Here is a 14566-nt window from a genome sequence, read left to right on the forward strand (position 1 = left end):
ATGAAAAAAGGGTGTTCATGAAGAAAAATGGACAAAATGAGGAGATGGAAACTAGCAATATCATATATCACTGTCTAAACAGAACTTCCACTCCTCCAATAATGTAACAGATCATAATTAACCCAGAGCAAAACATGGCCAATCTGACAACCCCACATCACAGTGTATATATACACAATTGTATGATATGAATCTAAAAAATTTATGAACCCAGTGGTTTCTTAACAAAAGTTTTATGTATTTGTTGGTATTCATCAGTTTCAGTGCAAGTGAATAGATTTTCAGGAAAAAATTGGATACATTACACTCTGAGGAACTGCATTTGATCTTTTTATGTCTTGGATATAGTTATCGTGTGAGACATATCAGAATGGGCAGCTCCTAGTCATGGGGTGCAAGCTAACATAGTAACGTTCATTTTGTCTTCATGCCTAAGTGTTGGTATTCCATATATATACCTTTAGGGTTTTTTTTTTTTTTTTTTGAAAAGTCTTTTAGGCTTAAATTAGTTAGGTTTTGACCTAAATTAACCTTGGATATTATCAAACGTAGCCAAAGAAAGGGGGAGAGTTGCTAAAAATACATGGAACGGTGGCTTTTTAGTTTTTCATATTGATATAAGTGGAGGCACATATTGAGCATCTCATATGGCTTTTGAATCGATGAAGGAACAGGCACATAGAACTTTAGTAATTCTGTATATGTCTTGGCATACGCTCCTTATTTGGATGCTATCTGGCTTTTACCGATCAAATTGTTGAAGAATGAATTCCACCTTAATGGTTTGTCAACTTCTATCACTAAGGTGGAATACACACATAGGTATTAAACTAGCGTCTTCATTGCTCAACTCCGAAACAACTCCAGACATGGTTGGCCTATCTTATGCTACTCACGATCTTTTTTATTTTAAAGTTTTGTAACATTTGAACTGCTATCTAACATTATAATCAGAAGTCAACTGCGATAGTAATAACATCATGTTGTCTGTCGTGCCATTGTGGATTCCGTAAATTCATGTAGTTAGTTGTAATTAATAAGCATCTCATACAATATGTATTACCTAAAGATTTATATTCCTAATTGAACTAGGAAACATCACACCATGCACTTGCCATAGTAAGAGCTATGGTGGAATCAGACTCCACCAACTCAAAATTAACCAACCAACTGCAGCCCAAAAAGCACAATTTGGTGTGCAGCTTTGTTTTTAATACAATGGACATTCTTTCATTGATCAAGGAAACCAATAGCACAACCAAAAGATAAAAACAAGAAAGATACATAATCAACTAGCTTATAATTCGAGAATTTGACAAATTAATCAAGAATGAAAAGATATCCAAAAAGAAGCTACTCTTGAGCTTACAGCTGAAACGTTGGCAAAATCCAAATTGGCGGTTGCTTGCTCATCTTGACAAGAGTTGAAACGTGTGTGGTGTCAACGTTTAAAAACTTCTATATTCGACATCATACACGCCAAAATCACGAGGACCATCAGGCCCCAAGTGTACTTTTATCGTATTACTGTCATGGGTAAAGTATATGCAATTTGGTAGACATCCTCGAAAGCTTGACGCCAACACTGAAAATGTAGAGTTATCACCCACAAAGAGAGCAACATCACCTAAAGTGTTTATCTCAGTCAACTTACGGTTATTGAAATTCAGTTTATAAACTACAAATTTCACTGTACGTCTCGCATCCTCAAAATGCCTATGAACTAACAACAATTCTTTCTCAACTGAATACACTAGATAACTCTTGTACCAATAGTCTGTTTCAATGCGGCGTGCAGCAAATTTTAGGTTGGAGTGAACATGAGTGTCAACCTTTAAAGATAAAACTCTGCTATCAGATTGAACGTACACCATAAAACTTATCTTCAAGAAAAACAACTTCATCAAATCCACGAGCACGGTAACGTCCGTCAACATAAGTCCAAGTTGAGTCTTTCCCGAGTCTAATAAAAGCCAACTGCCAGAAGGGCTGAGTTACGACGACAACAATGCACTCCTTTGTATTTAGTATCGGATCTGCTGAAATTATAGCCTTGTAAACATAATAATCAAAGTGTTCACGATAAAATTTGTCTGTCTCTCTAGGTGGCAACAATGGAGGAAGGTGGATAATTGAATTTTGTTTCTCTCTCCTCCCTCTAACCCTAAAGAATGGATTTACAAGAGTTACTGCATAGTCGTTCTCCACGAATATCAACCATCCTTTTGAAGACCCACAAAATCGAGTATTTGGCACTCTTAAATCTTAATTGCAAATCAAGAAGCTTATTATCCATGACGTTGTAGACCTTCCATGTATCTTCTTTGTCAGTATTAATCAAGAGCATTGGAGGAGGATGGCAACACTGCCTTGTAGCGAGTTTGTTTTTATTATCCTTTGCTACCCAATACCATGATCTACAGACAATACTAAATCGTGTTGTAAAACAGAAATAATTTTGAGAGAGAGAGAGTTTGGACACAGAGAATCAGATTGTGTCTATTCATCTCACCATGAGGGGGTTTATATAGGAGTACATGATGTATACAAATAGGCAACGTTTAATAGCAACGTCAATTACTCCTATTCACAATTCTATCAATCACTAATCTATAGTGAAAGGCATATATGACTCTCCATCTATTTACATGATATTAGCCATAATTATTTACAACACTCTCCCTTGGATATTTCATGTCAATAGTGTTGCCTAGGCTGAGCGCTTCTAAGTTGCCTCGTCAAAAACCTTGCCAAGTAATAAAAACCCTGTGGGAGAAAAACAACCTTGGTCGAAGGAGAAAAAGAGCACAACGCGCGTGAATGTGGAGTAGTCGTATCACAACAGAGATAGGTGAAGTCTTCTTATCAGCATCATAAGTAGATAGTATGTCTACGAGAGGTATGCATTAGAGTTGCTACACCAAAACCTTGCCCGGTAAACCCAGTGGGAGAAACCCGTGGTCGAAGGGAAAAGATGAGCAAATGCATATATGTCAAATCAAAACATCTTCAGGATGTAGTATAAGTGGGGTGACCATGCTAAAGATGTGCCTCGTTAAAACCTTGCCAGGTAACAAAACCCAGTGGGACAAAATAACCCTGGACGAAGGACAAAAAGAGTACACGATGGTCAAGTGTGTATGCTTCGGGATACTCCCCCTGAAAATTACATGTTAGGTAATTCAGATAGTTTACGTAGACCAATACCTTGAACATGCTTATGGAATGTAGACTTTGGTAGTGACTTGGTAAAGAGGTCTGCACGATTATCTTCAGATCAAATCTGATTGACTTCAATCTTCTGATGCTCCTGTTGTTGCTGATTAAATAAGAACTTCAGTGCAATATGTTTGGTGTTGTCTCATTTGATGAAACCCGTCTTTATTTGCTCAATACAAGCAACATTATCTTCGTGGATAGTGGTTGGTTCATCAGTAGTGGAATACATTCCACATGTGCTTCGAACATGCTTTGTAACGGCTTTTAGCCATGTACATTCACATACTGCTTTGTGAAGAGCTAGTATCTCAACATGATTCGAAGAGGTAGCAACAAGTGTCTATTTCGTAGACCTCCAAGAAATTGCAGTATTCTCAATGGTAAAGACATAACCAGTTTGAGAACGTGCCTTGTGCGGGTCTGATAGATAGTCTATATCATCATATCCAACAAGGCGAGCATCATTCTGAGGATCAAGGGGGTTTGATCCATTCCTTGATGCGTAGGGATAGAATAAGCCCATATCTGTTGTACCTCTAAGGTAGCGAAAAATGTCTTTTATGCCATTTCAGTGGCAGCGTGTTTGCGCAAAGCTATAACTAGCTAACAAGTTCACATCGAATGAGATGTCCTATCTAGGGCATTGAGCCAAGTACAATAATGCGCCTATTGCACTTAGATATGGGACTTCTGGCACCAATATCTCTTCGTTATCATCTGCAGGACGATACGGTTCTCTCTAGATTTCAGACGACCATGGGTGTGCTTGCTTTTATCCTCATTAAATCATCTTAACATCTTCTAGATGTAATTTGGTTGATGGACCAAAATTTCATCTGCACTGTCCTCAGACTTCAGGTCGAGACAATAATTTGTTTCCCAAGGCCTTTCATCTCAAATTCCGACTTCAGGTGTTTTGCGGTTTCCTTGATTTCTTCAGGAGTATCAGTCAAATTTATGTCATTGACATAGACCATCATAATTGGAAACTCGGAACTTGTTTCTTTAATAAACACTCATGGGCATAGTTTATTATTCACATATCCCATCCCGACCAAATATTCACTTAGACGGTTATACCACCTCCGTCTAGATTGTTTCAATCCATAAAGTGAACGCCTCAAAACTAATGAAGAGCGTGTTCCGTGGTCTAGAACTATTTGCATCGGGTATATTAAGTCCTTTAGGAACTTTTATGTATATCTCTGTATCGTGATCCCCATAGAGATAAGCTGTGACCACATTCATAAGCTGCATATTCAGTTTTTCGGAAAACTACCAAACTGATAAGGTAGCAGAACGTTATGACGTCCATTACGGGAGAATACGCCTCCTCGTAATCAATCACAGGGCGTTGAGAAAATTATTGCGCCACTAGACGAGCCTTGTGTATCACAATCTCATTTTTCTCATTACGCTTCCTTACAAATACCCATTTAAATCCTACAGGTTTAACATGGGGAGGTGTGGGAACTACAGGCCCAAACACCTTTCTCTTTGTCAAGGAATCTAATTCGACCTGGATTGCTTCTTTCCATTTTGGCCAGTCGTCTCTACATTGACATTCATCAACGGAGCGAGGTTCGATGTCATCGCTCTTTATAATTTCGGTAGCTACTGCGAATACAAATATATCATCGATGATAATCTCATTCCGATTACAGATCTCACTTAAGCATGCATAATTTACCGAGATTTCTCTATTCTCGGGAGTGGGTTCAGACGTTAGAGCGTCCTCCAACGTCGTCTCTTCTAGGACGGACCCATAATCCGGAATTGTCTCGTGAGATGGATCAGTTGAGATCGCGATGTCTAGTGGATTCGTTGGTGCCAGTTTTACCCTCTTCCGGGGATAAGAATCCTTAGAACCTAGTGGTCTACCTCGCTTCTGGGCAGGGACATGTGACTGGTTAGCCGCCATGGTCGTACCTCGTCCATCTGGGGCGACATGTCATACATGGACATCTATCCTTGCAGGCACATTTGCAGCAGGTATATGTGATCTTGTCACTTTAGCTAGATCAGAGAAAGTGTCTTTATAGATCTAGAATTGTTCGCACTTCAGTATTTTCATGCGGTTTGGGGATCAAGATGAGACATTGTGGGGACATTCCATGTTAATTCACGCCGTTCATCAGGAACGGTGACGTTCTTATCTCCTCCTAACGGCGGGAAGACTGTCTCATCAAAGTGACAATCCGCAAATCTAGCGGTAAAGAGATCGCTTGTCAAGGGCTCTAAAGAGCACATAATGGATGAGATTTATAATCGACATACACGCCCATCCTTTGTTGAGGACCCAATTTTGTACGTTGTGACGACACAATTGGCACGCGGACTGCATACCCAAATGCGCGTAAGTGCGAAACATCAGGTTCGTACCCAGTCACCAATTGTAACGCGGAGTAAGGTTGTGTAGCAGTGGGCCTCAACGGGACCAACATAGCTGCATGCAAGATTGCATAGCCCCACGCAAAAACTAGAAGCTTGGTGCGCATTACCAAGATTCTATTTGCGAGACCATCTTGGGTGTGAACATAGGGAACTATATGTTCAGCATCAATCCCAAGGGATATGCAATAATCATCGAAAGACTTCGATGTAAACTCTCCGGTATTATCAAGTCTTATAGACTTTATGGGATAATCCGAGTGGTGAACCCTTAATTTCATGATCTGGGTGAGAGTTTAGCAAAAGCAGCGTTTTCTTGTGGACAATAGTGTAACATGTGATCACTTTGTCGATACATCAACCAAAACCATTAATATTTAACTGGTCCACATGGTGGTTGGATATATATGTCCACAAATTTCCCTTGCATTCTGTGCAGAAAAATGGTGGTGTATGAGTGTCTTTGCATATGATGGTCTAGTATGGCATAGCGTGTCATTATATACAAGACCCTTATTCAGAAGGGGATGCACCTGCGATGAATTGAGGATACAGTGCATCATACTTTGACCTGGGTGTCCCAAACGGTCATGTCATAGCAAGTAGTTGCTTGAATTAGTTAGCTTCTAGCTAACATATTCCAATTTCTCCAATGTACGCTTCTGGCCACACACTTTGGAGGTTATGCAAAGATATTACACTCATTTTTCTCAATGGTTTCAGCGTGATAACCGTTGGTTCGAATATCCTTAATACTCAATAACGTTCTTCTGGAACGTGGAGATTATAAGGCCTCATTAATGGTAGGTTCAGTACCATTGGACAACATATAGTGGGTTTTGCCATAACCCTCTATCAGGTTGGATTGGCCTGATACGGTTGTCACAGAGGTATGAATAGACAATAAGTTTGAAAAATATCTCCAATCTAGGAGTATGGTGTGTGTAATAGCACTTTTAACCAGACAACAAACTTCCCCACAGAATATGCCTATTCATTTATTTAATTCAATGGATCACATGTATGAATAAGTTTATTGAATTAAATATATTCGAACATAACCACATTTCTATAATCCAAAATAATTGAAAAACATAAATCACCAAAATCCGAAGATGTTTCATTCATTAAGATGAAATAGATATGGCACAAGGGGCCAATTATACCTATGTCTTCGAGTTCTAATCCTCGGTATGTTCAGTAACTGCCTGAAAATCCGTGATCTCTAGTGTGGAATCGATAGAAAATGACCCTTTAATAAAGTTGGTATTTCGAGTTCCGCAACCGGCGTAATACTCATCTACTGCTTAGGCTATCGCACAACAGGTGCGGGACCAGCAGTCAATTCCTCCACATTGATAACAAAGATCATGCTGATTCTGGTGGCAGTGGGCCGGACCAGTGTTCCTTTCAACTCGGGCTTGCTGAGTTATGGCATCATGGTTCCTAGCACGTGAGCTTTGGCCACGTGGAGCCTGATTACGTGGCCTCTTGGGCTTTGGCCAAGTGGCAGACGGTCATATGGGCTATTTTCGTTATGCCGATCATGTCTTGCTTCAAGCAAGAAAATGGTCATCTGATGGTGAAAGTGCTCTTCCAGAGCGACCCAAAGAGTCTGTGTATCCTCTTCATCAGATACTCAACTTGGAGTGTTTTCTCCATATGTTTCATTTTCGAAAATTATGGCACTCATATTAAAAGCCTCAATGACGACATTGTTAGCATTGATTGTTGATCTCATCTTCTTTGCAATCAGATGAATTTTCACATCTTGAGTTCACTTTGTTTGGCTCCAATTTTGTTGCAGCTGGTCAACAGTCCATTTTCTTGCGCGGGCGTGCCAGCACCGTCGGGTGCAGTCGTCGGGGGTGTCCCTTGACATGACTTCTGTTGAGCGATTGTAGACGAGGAGAGCACCAACCTCGTCGCGGGATTCTTTGTGCCTCGTGGCGAGGACTTTTGCTGAGCTTCTTGAAAATCACAATCGATACTCGATGTTATAGATCGAGCAGAGCGAGAACCACTGGGAAGTGAGGAGAACTTGCTAAAGCGTGACTTTAGCTTGGCTGGGTTGCTAGGGCGTTACCCTTGCTTGGCTGGTTCTGTAACCATTGTGGTTGCGGCACTACCGTCGGCTCCCGAGGAGACTAGGACCGAAGTACGTTGGCAGAGGGTTTGGTGGCACTGAAAGTCGGCTTCTGAGAAAACTAGGACTAGGAGTGTGATCACCGGTAAGAGAAAGAGAAGGAGAGGAGTTGCTCTTAGAGAGGTTGCTCTAGAGAGAACTTAGATCATCTTAGAGATGTTTTGATGTTGTGAATGTCCCCCTAGAATGAGAGGAGAAGGTGTTTATATAGGGAAGAAAAAGAAGAGTGAAATGATGAGTGGAAGAAAAATAATGAAAGTGGAGTATGAAAGTGATTTGTAAAATATGGAAAAGATAGAGAAATGATGAAATGAAAGCAAAGCATGAAGGTGCAGAAACATGGAAGTGATGATGATCTATTAAAGAGATTGTAGAAGAAAAATATATCCAAGGAAAAAGAGAAAAGCATCTAGCTTTCTTCATGTGGGTAGGAAACATGAACATGATGAATGTTGAGCTGGTTTTAGGTCAGTTTCTTCCCCTTTAGTCCTTCAATTATTTCTCCACCAATACTTCAGAATGAGCCTTCGACTTCTTCATAAAAAATGTTCCACTATGAGTGTAGATCATCCTGACAAAGTTTCAGAGCTTTATTCCATGCAATTGGGCCGGAAATGCTGCTGGACCTCTTACAGGTCCAGTTTTCCAGTTTTGCTTCTGTAGAAAATTGGACTGATTGTTTGAAGGCCTTCCACTCAAAACTAGCTCTGTAACTCTTCATAAGAAATTATCCTTGAGATATCTAGTATTAATCTGGAAATTTTTAGCTTATTTAGATTTCATTTGGTTAGTCTTCCGCCCCTCCTTCCTTGTTTAGCTCGGTTTCTCCTAGCCGAAGTAGGAAAATGTGCTAAAGTTAACTTTTCATGCTTCCATGCTTCCATAGTAGGCTTTATTTAGCCTCTAAACATATATTTCGAGCTTGTCAACAATATATAGCTTGAGCCACTGACATTGGCTCAATTTCTCCAACACATGTCTTGTCAGGCCAAAATGTTCATTTTGGGTCCAAACACACTTCAGATAGTTTCTTCTGGAGACCTCCAAAGCAACAAAGTTAAACATGTTGAGATTTGACATTTCTTACAGGAAAGGAACAAATAATATTAGTGCTTTGGGTAATATCATCCATAAGCAAGTAATGAGAACTTCAGGTTCTATAACATGGTATGGAAAATCGGATTAGACATGTAAAATCTACTGGTTTTATCGTGTGTGGTGAATTTATGAAGGAAACTTCAAGTTTCTTAAACGGCATTATCGAAACTACAAGTTCGATATATGTATGAACTACTGGTTCATTTAGAACTTCTAGTTCATTAGGTACCTGCATTTTCTACACATATATTCTAGTGCGAAAATTTAGACAAGTAACACAATAACATTGAATTGAGCAAATTGAAATAATCTCACAAATTGGATAAATAAAAATCACAAATCAATTGAGATATTAATTGCATGCTAGTAATATAACATATTAATTATCACACAATTATGTGAATAAATGCTTCTGACAATTAATTACACATATTAAATATGGTGAATCTATTTACAATATCAAATCATTTTTCCTTTTATTTGATTCTGCTGGACCAAAGAAGGAGTGGGCTTGATAGTGAAGCCTATCGGGCTTAGTCTGCGGGCTAGTGACCCGGGCTTTCATGCATAAGTCAAATGGTGTGTGAGACCTGCTGGGCTGCTAGGTCCCGCAGAGGGAGAGTGGGCCCGCTGGGCTCAAGCTGGTCTGCCAAGAAATGAAAAGTTATTACTCAACCCTTTTGGTAACTCCAATTAAATACGACCAGGTAAGAGTATGAGGTTTGGGTGGAGTGATGCTCTCTTAAGTACAGAGCCTCATTGTATCTTGCCTAGACATCGCATCAAATTGGGTGCGCCTACTTGGAAAGATTCATAACCTTTCAATGTTATCGAAACTACGGGTTCGATACGTGTGAACTTCTGGTTCAATATTTATGTATGAACTTCTGGTTCAATATTTATGTGTGAACTTCTGGTTCATTAAGTACCTGAGGAAATGGGTTCAAATCTCATTAATGCTTCTGGCATTTCATATAAATAAATTGGGCAAATGCTTTTGTCATAATGTTTATGTAATAATCGGGTAATAATTTAGCCCATAATGCTTCTAGCATAAGGAATTGTAATGGCATAATTCAAATATGTGAAACCAAAAATTAAGCCCATAATTCTTCCATAATTCACGCAATAATTCAGAATTGTCTCAATGTGATAATGAAGTGATTGTGGTAATGAGCATAAATTACTATGGTAATTGCTTTGGATAAAATCAATCAAAAACAAAACACGGATTGATCAATCACCAATTAATTGGCCTCAAATCTGCTTCTGGCAGAATTAATACTAAATAGTGTTAACACATACTAACTTGCCATAGTGGTACAGCGGACAACATGTTGAGTTGGTACCTATTTTAGCTGGGTTCGAATCCCAGCAACTGCACAATCTGTTTTTTTTTCTTTCTTGTTGAATTGATGTTACTGATATTGATTTGGTACTATTGGACCATGTACTACAGATATATAGTTGCAGTCCATAAATTTTTCTCTTTTCTTTCCCAATCAAACAATCTCAAACACATGAACAAATATATACAAATACGTATACCAAGTAAATAAATCATGTAGGATTTGCTAGGGTTCATGCATTATGGTGATTTTTCATATTCAATCAATAGGCTCAATAAGCAAGAAGCATGAATATAAAATTAGGTTTTGGAAAACATTACTTGATGAAGGACGGATGAATCTTCAGCTTATGTGTGCAGAACTGAGAAGGTTGTCTTCTCAGCCAATCCAAGAGCTATTTGCCTCTTCTGGACAGCTCCTACTTCGAATGGTGTACAGGTCTCAAAACGACTCCAATGGGGCTGAAATTTGGAGGACAGATAGAAGAGGAAGAGATGAACAACTTTGATGAAGGAAAGATTTTGATCTGAGGTCCCGATCAAGAGGTTTCGGGGCGTGCAAACAGGCTGCAGCATGGTGGGTTTTTCCTGGCTAGGGCTTGGGTTAGAGTTTTCGTGCTGATAACGTGTTGTAAAACAAAAATAATTTTGAGAGAGAGAGAGAGAGTTTGGACACAGAGAATCAGATTGTGTCTATTCATCTCACCATGAGGGGGTTTATATAGGAGTACATGATGTATACAAATAAGCAACGTTTAATAGCAACGTCAATTACTCCTATTCACAATCCTATCAATCACTAATGTATAGTGAAAGACATATATGACTCTCCATCTATTTACATGATATTAGCCATAATTATTTACAACAAATCGCAAATAATCTCCCAGTAACTCTAGTCTCCCTAAAACTGAATCCAATAGGTGTTTAGGCAACTCTGACTAATCTCGAGATGGATCCATAATTTGAAACCTCCGAAGTTGAACAGGTTGTGCCCTAGAACTCAACTAGGTCTTGCTCGCTAGCTCTTCAAGTCTTCACTACGGCCAGCAAAAGAACTATATAAGTTTTTTTTTTTAATTAAATAGAGGATTAGACGATATTAGTTCCTCTGCGATAGCTGATTTGGGGTGACTGGCACTCACCCACAATCTCAAAAGAAAGGGGGTCATCGCAACCAGGAACCCACCGCCCGTCCCTCTATTTTATTTTATTAATAAAAGAAAAAAAAATCACAAGAAGAGAGAGGGGGACAATAACCAAAACCTCTCTGAGAACAAAATGAAATAAAGTACTCAAAGTGAGTACTGAGCTAAAATAGTTACAGACTGATGAATATAGCAACCATGCAGCAAAAACCACGTTTGCATGAAATCTGTCAAGCACACCAGAATTTAGCTAATACGGAAATTCGGTAAACCTTGCAGATTGTGAACAAAGGTATCTAAAGCACAAGGAGCAGGGGCGGAGCCACGTGGGGACCCAGTGGGTCCCGTGCCCCACTCAGTTTTATATTTATTTATTTATTTATGTACATGAAAAAGATGATAAATAGCTTGGAGTTCATAATAAACCTTAGCCAGTCGACTTGGTGTGGTGGCAAAGCATGTATGGTTTTTGCAGATGGTCCCAGGTTCGAAACTTGCATGCTGGGAAGTTATGTTTTTTCAATTGTTTTCTTTTCTTTTTGAGAACATTAACACAGGTTTTTCTTATAGTTTTAAAGTTAAGAATATATTATGTCTCTATAATGAAAAATTATCTAATATCTAAAGCTATAAATTTTATTCATAAAGTATATAATTTTAAGAAAAATATTAATTTTAAGAACCATTAAGCCAATTACCATGCCAAAAATCAATTGATCGACCATTGCCTACTAACCATTTAGAGCTGTAGAAAATATCCATAAACAAGGGTCGCATGCCAGGCTGGAATGAACATTCAGTACAACGAAAGCCGGATAGTTGGATTACGAATTAGAAAGATGAACATGGCATAAATACATTAGTTATCAGTATAAGTTTAAATCTAACATGTATGCATATGTATAATGTACTCAAGTTAAGAACACAAACTAACCTGGTGTAGACATGGTTGATCTTGTTGTTCGTTCTTGGTGTTTCTCCTCTGAGCTATCCTTTTATGCAATCTTCAATGGGTAAAGAATAATGTATGCTTCTTGATAGCTAGAGCAGGGACCAATGTTTTCTTTATATAGGCAACTGGGATAGGTACCTTCCCATAAAGGCATTCCTAATCCCAATAGTCATAGGCCTATCTTTCCTAGTTCATGTACATAAGAGTTTACTTACGATACAATGAGTGATCAATAATTGTATCCTCAATGCAGGAGCTAATAAGCTGAAATAATGTAACTCAATCCAATTACTTATTCTTCTGGTAGAGAAGCAAGTTGCTGCATTCCTAATAGAGATTTATAAGTCCACAAAATCTTACAATCAGTCGTCTGTAGGACTTGGAGGCCATTAGTATTACCATCCAAACCTAATTGGACTAGGAATCATTTCCTAATGTCATTAGGTTTCTGATACAATTGTAATTAGGACTATTTAAAGGCCAAACTATCGCTTAAACCGCATCATTGTGCCAGATCAGAACGACCAAAGAAAAAACGCCATGAACAAAAAATCATTTAACCTAAAAAGCTCTGGCAAAGAAGAAGAAAAGCGGCACAGGCATCCGCATAAGCTTCAGACGATTCGGCACTGTGAAAAAGACTTGAAAGTGAAAACAAGCAGTGGGAAGGTGAAGAAGAATCATAGCACTCTTGTTCGGTGCGGCAGGAGCTTGAAGGCGGAGGAGCTTTATCGTAAGTCCCTCTACTTTTGTAGCTTTGAAATTAACCAGTCCATTCATAAGCCCGAGGAGAAATGGGATGCTTTTGTTGTCCGCGCCATCAATCTCAGCGATTTCTCTTCTCATCGTCATCATCCAAAATGAAATTAGAATTAAGACAATTAAGTAGCTTATAAGGGCGGAAATGACCTTCCCATTTTTTGGGGGTTGCGGTGTGTTGGGCTCCCATATTGTTTTCGTCAGCAGCCTGAAACAAAACCCTCCTGGGCGCTCTTTGAGTGGATGTGGCTCCAGTCGAGAAGCTTATGTGTTTGATACCAAGCATCTCGAGAAGGGGATCGTGAAAATGGATGGGACTCTAAACCAAGGGAAACACCAACCGTTGACGGTGGAGGTGGCCGGCAAAATCTACTCTCTATGCAATTATGAGTTTTCTTACTATCCTCCTGATTCATTTGAGGTATTTGACACCAAATAGGGGACTTGGTCCCTACTGCCTGAGTTTCCATCTGACTATGGTCACTTCATGTCTTATGCAATTGCGGGCACCAAGTTTTTCATCTCTAATGCCAAGGTGCTGGTGTGCTGCTTCGACGTGGCTAACGAGTCAAACAAACAACAGTGGAGAAGAGTCCCTAGTATGTGCGGAGGCGGCCCTTTTCCCTTTTGGGGCCAAGCTTTAGTCCAGTAGTCCTAGACCTGCCGGAACACCATAACAACAAGATAATGTTTACCTCCCACTCCAAGACCTCTAAACTGGATCGTATAGCAGTGTATGACTGTATGCTATGTCCTTAGATGAACCGAGAAACAATAACACTAATCCATGAGGTGCAGCCGCCGGAGCTCCCAGAACTCCCTGGTGAACTAGCAGGCTATCATTTCCTCCATCTAGGAGGTAACAATTAATGTCTGCATTGTCATCCCCAATGATCCACCTAATCAATTTTATAAGCATGGGAGTATGATCATGAGGTGTGATGCCATACCATTTCAATTTGAATTTGACAAGGAAAATTGTTTCACTGTCCAATTCCTGCCTCCTCGCATCTTGGAATACCATACCAACCCATCCTGTTTTCCAAAGCTTTCTCCTAACTTTGGTTTCTTTGTAATCTAATAACTCATCTTGTGTATCTTTGTGTTATGTTCATGTTTCCCTATGCTAATAGGGAGTCTGTATGAGCACTCATTTATACATCCAAGGCTTCAACTTGCATTATAGGCATTGTTTAAGGCTTTGATCAACTTGTGTATTTAAGAAGGTGGCGGAGTGATAAAACTTGGAGCCCAATTAGTATTTGACTTGGAGTTGGCCAACTACCAATATATACACAACATTGAACACAATTTTAGACTAATTTTGTTTTTGTTTTTGTTTTTCATATAATTTTATATAGATGACAGATTTCTTCTATTGACAACTGTGAGATATAAATAAACTTCATTGGAAGAAAATTAGAGAGCCCAAGGCACATGATGAAAACCAAAAATCTCAGTAACTAATACAACCTTATTTCAATATGTTACAGAGATTATGATAT

General features: G+C 39.2%; 1 pseudogene; it reads right to left on the bottom strand.

Moving 5' to 3' along the window:
* Positions 1-1448: 1448 nt before the first annotated feature.
* Positions 1449-12475, bottom strand: LOC133727034 (uncharacterized; annotated as a pseudogene).
* Between the last annotated feature and the right edge of the window lie 2091 nt (positions 12476-14566).

Source organism: Rosa rugosa, chromosome 1 (assembly GCF_958449725.1).
Source record: "Rosa rugosa chromosome 1, drRosRugo1.1, whole genome shotgun sequence".
NCBI lineage: Eukaryota > Viridiplantae > Streptophyta > Magnoliopsida > Rosales > Rosaceae > Rosa > Rosa rugosa.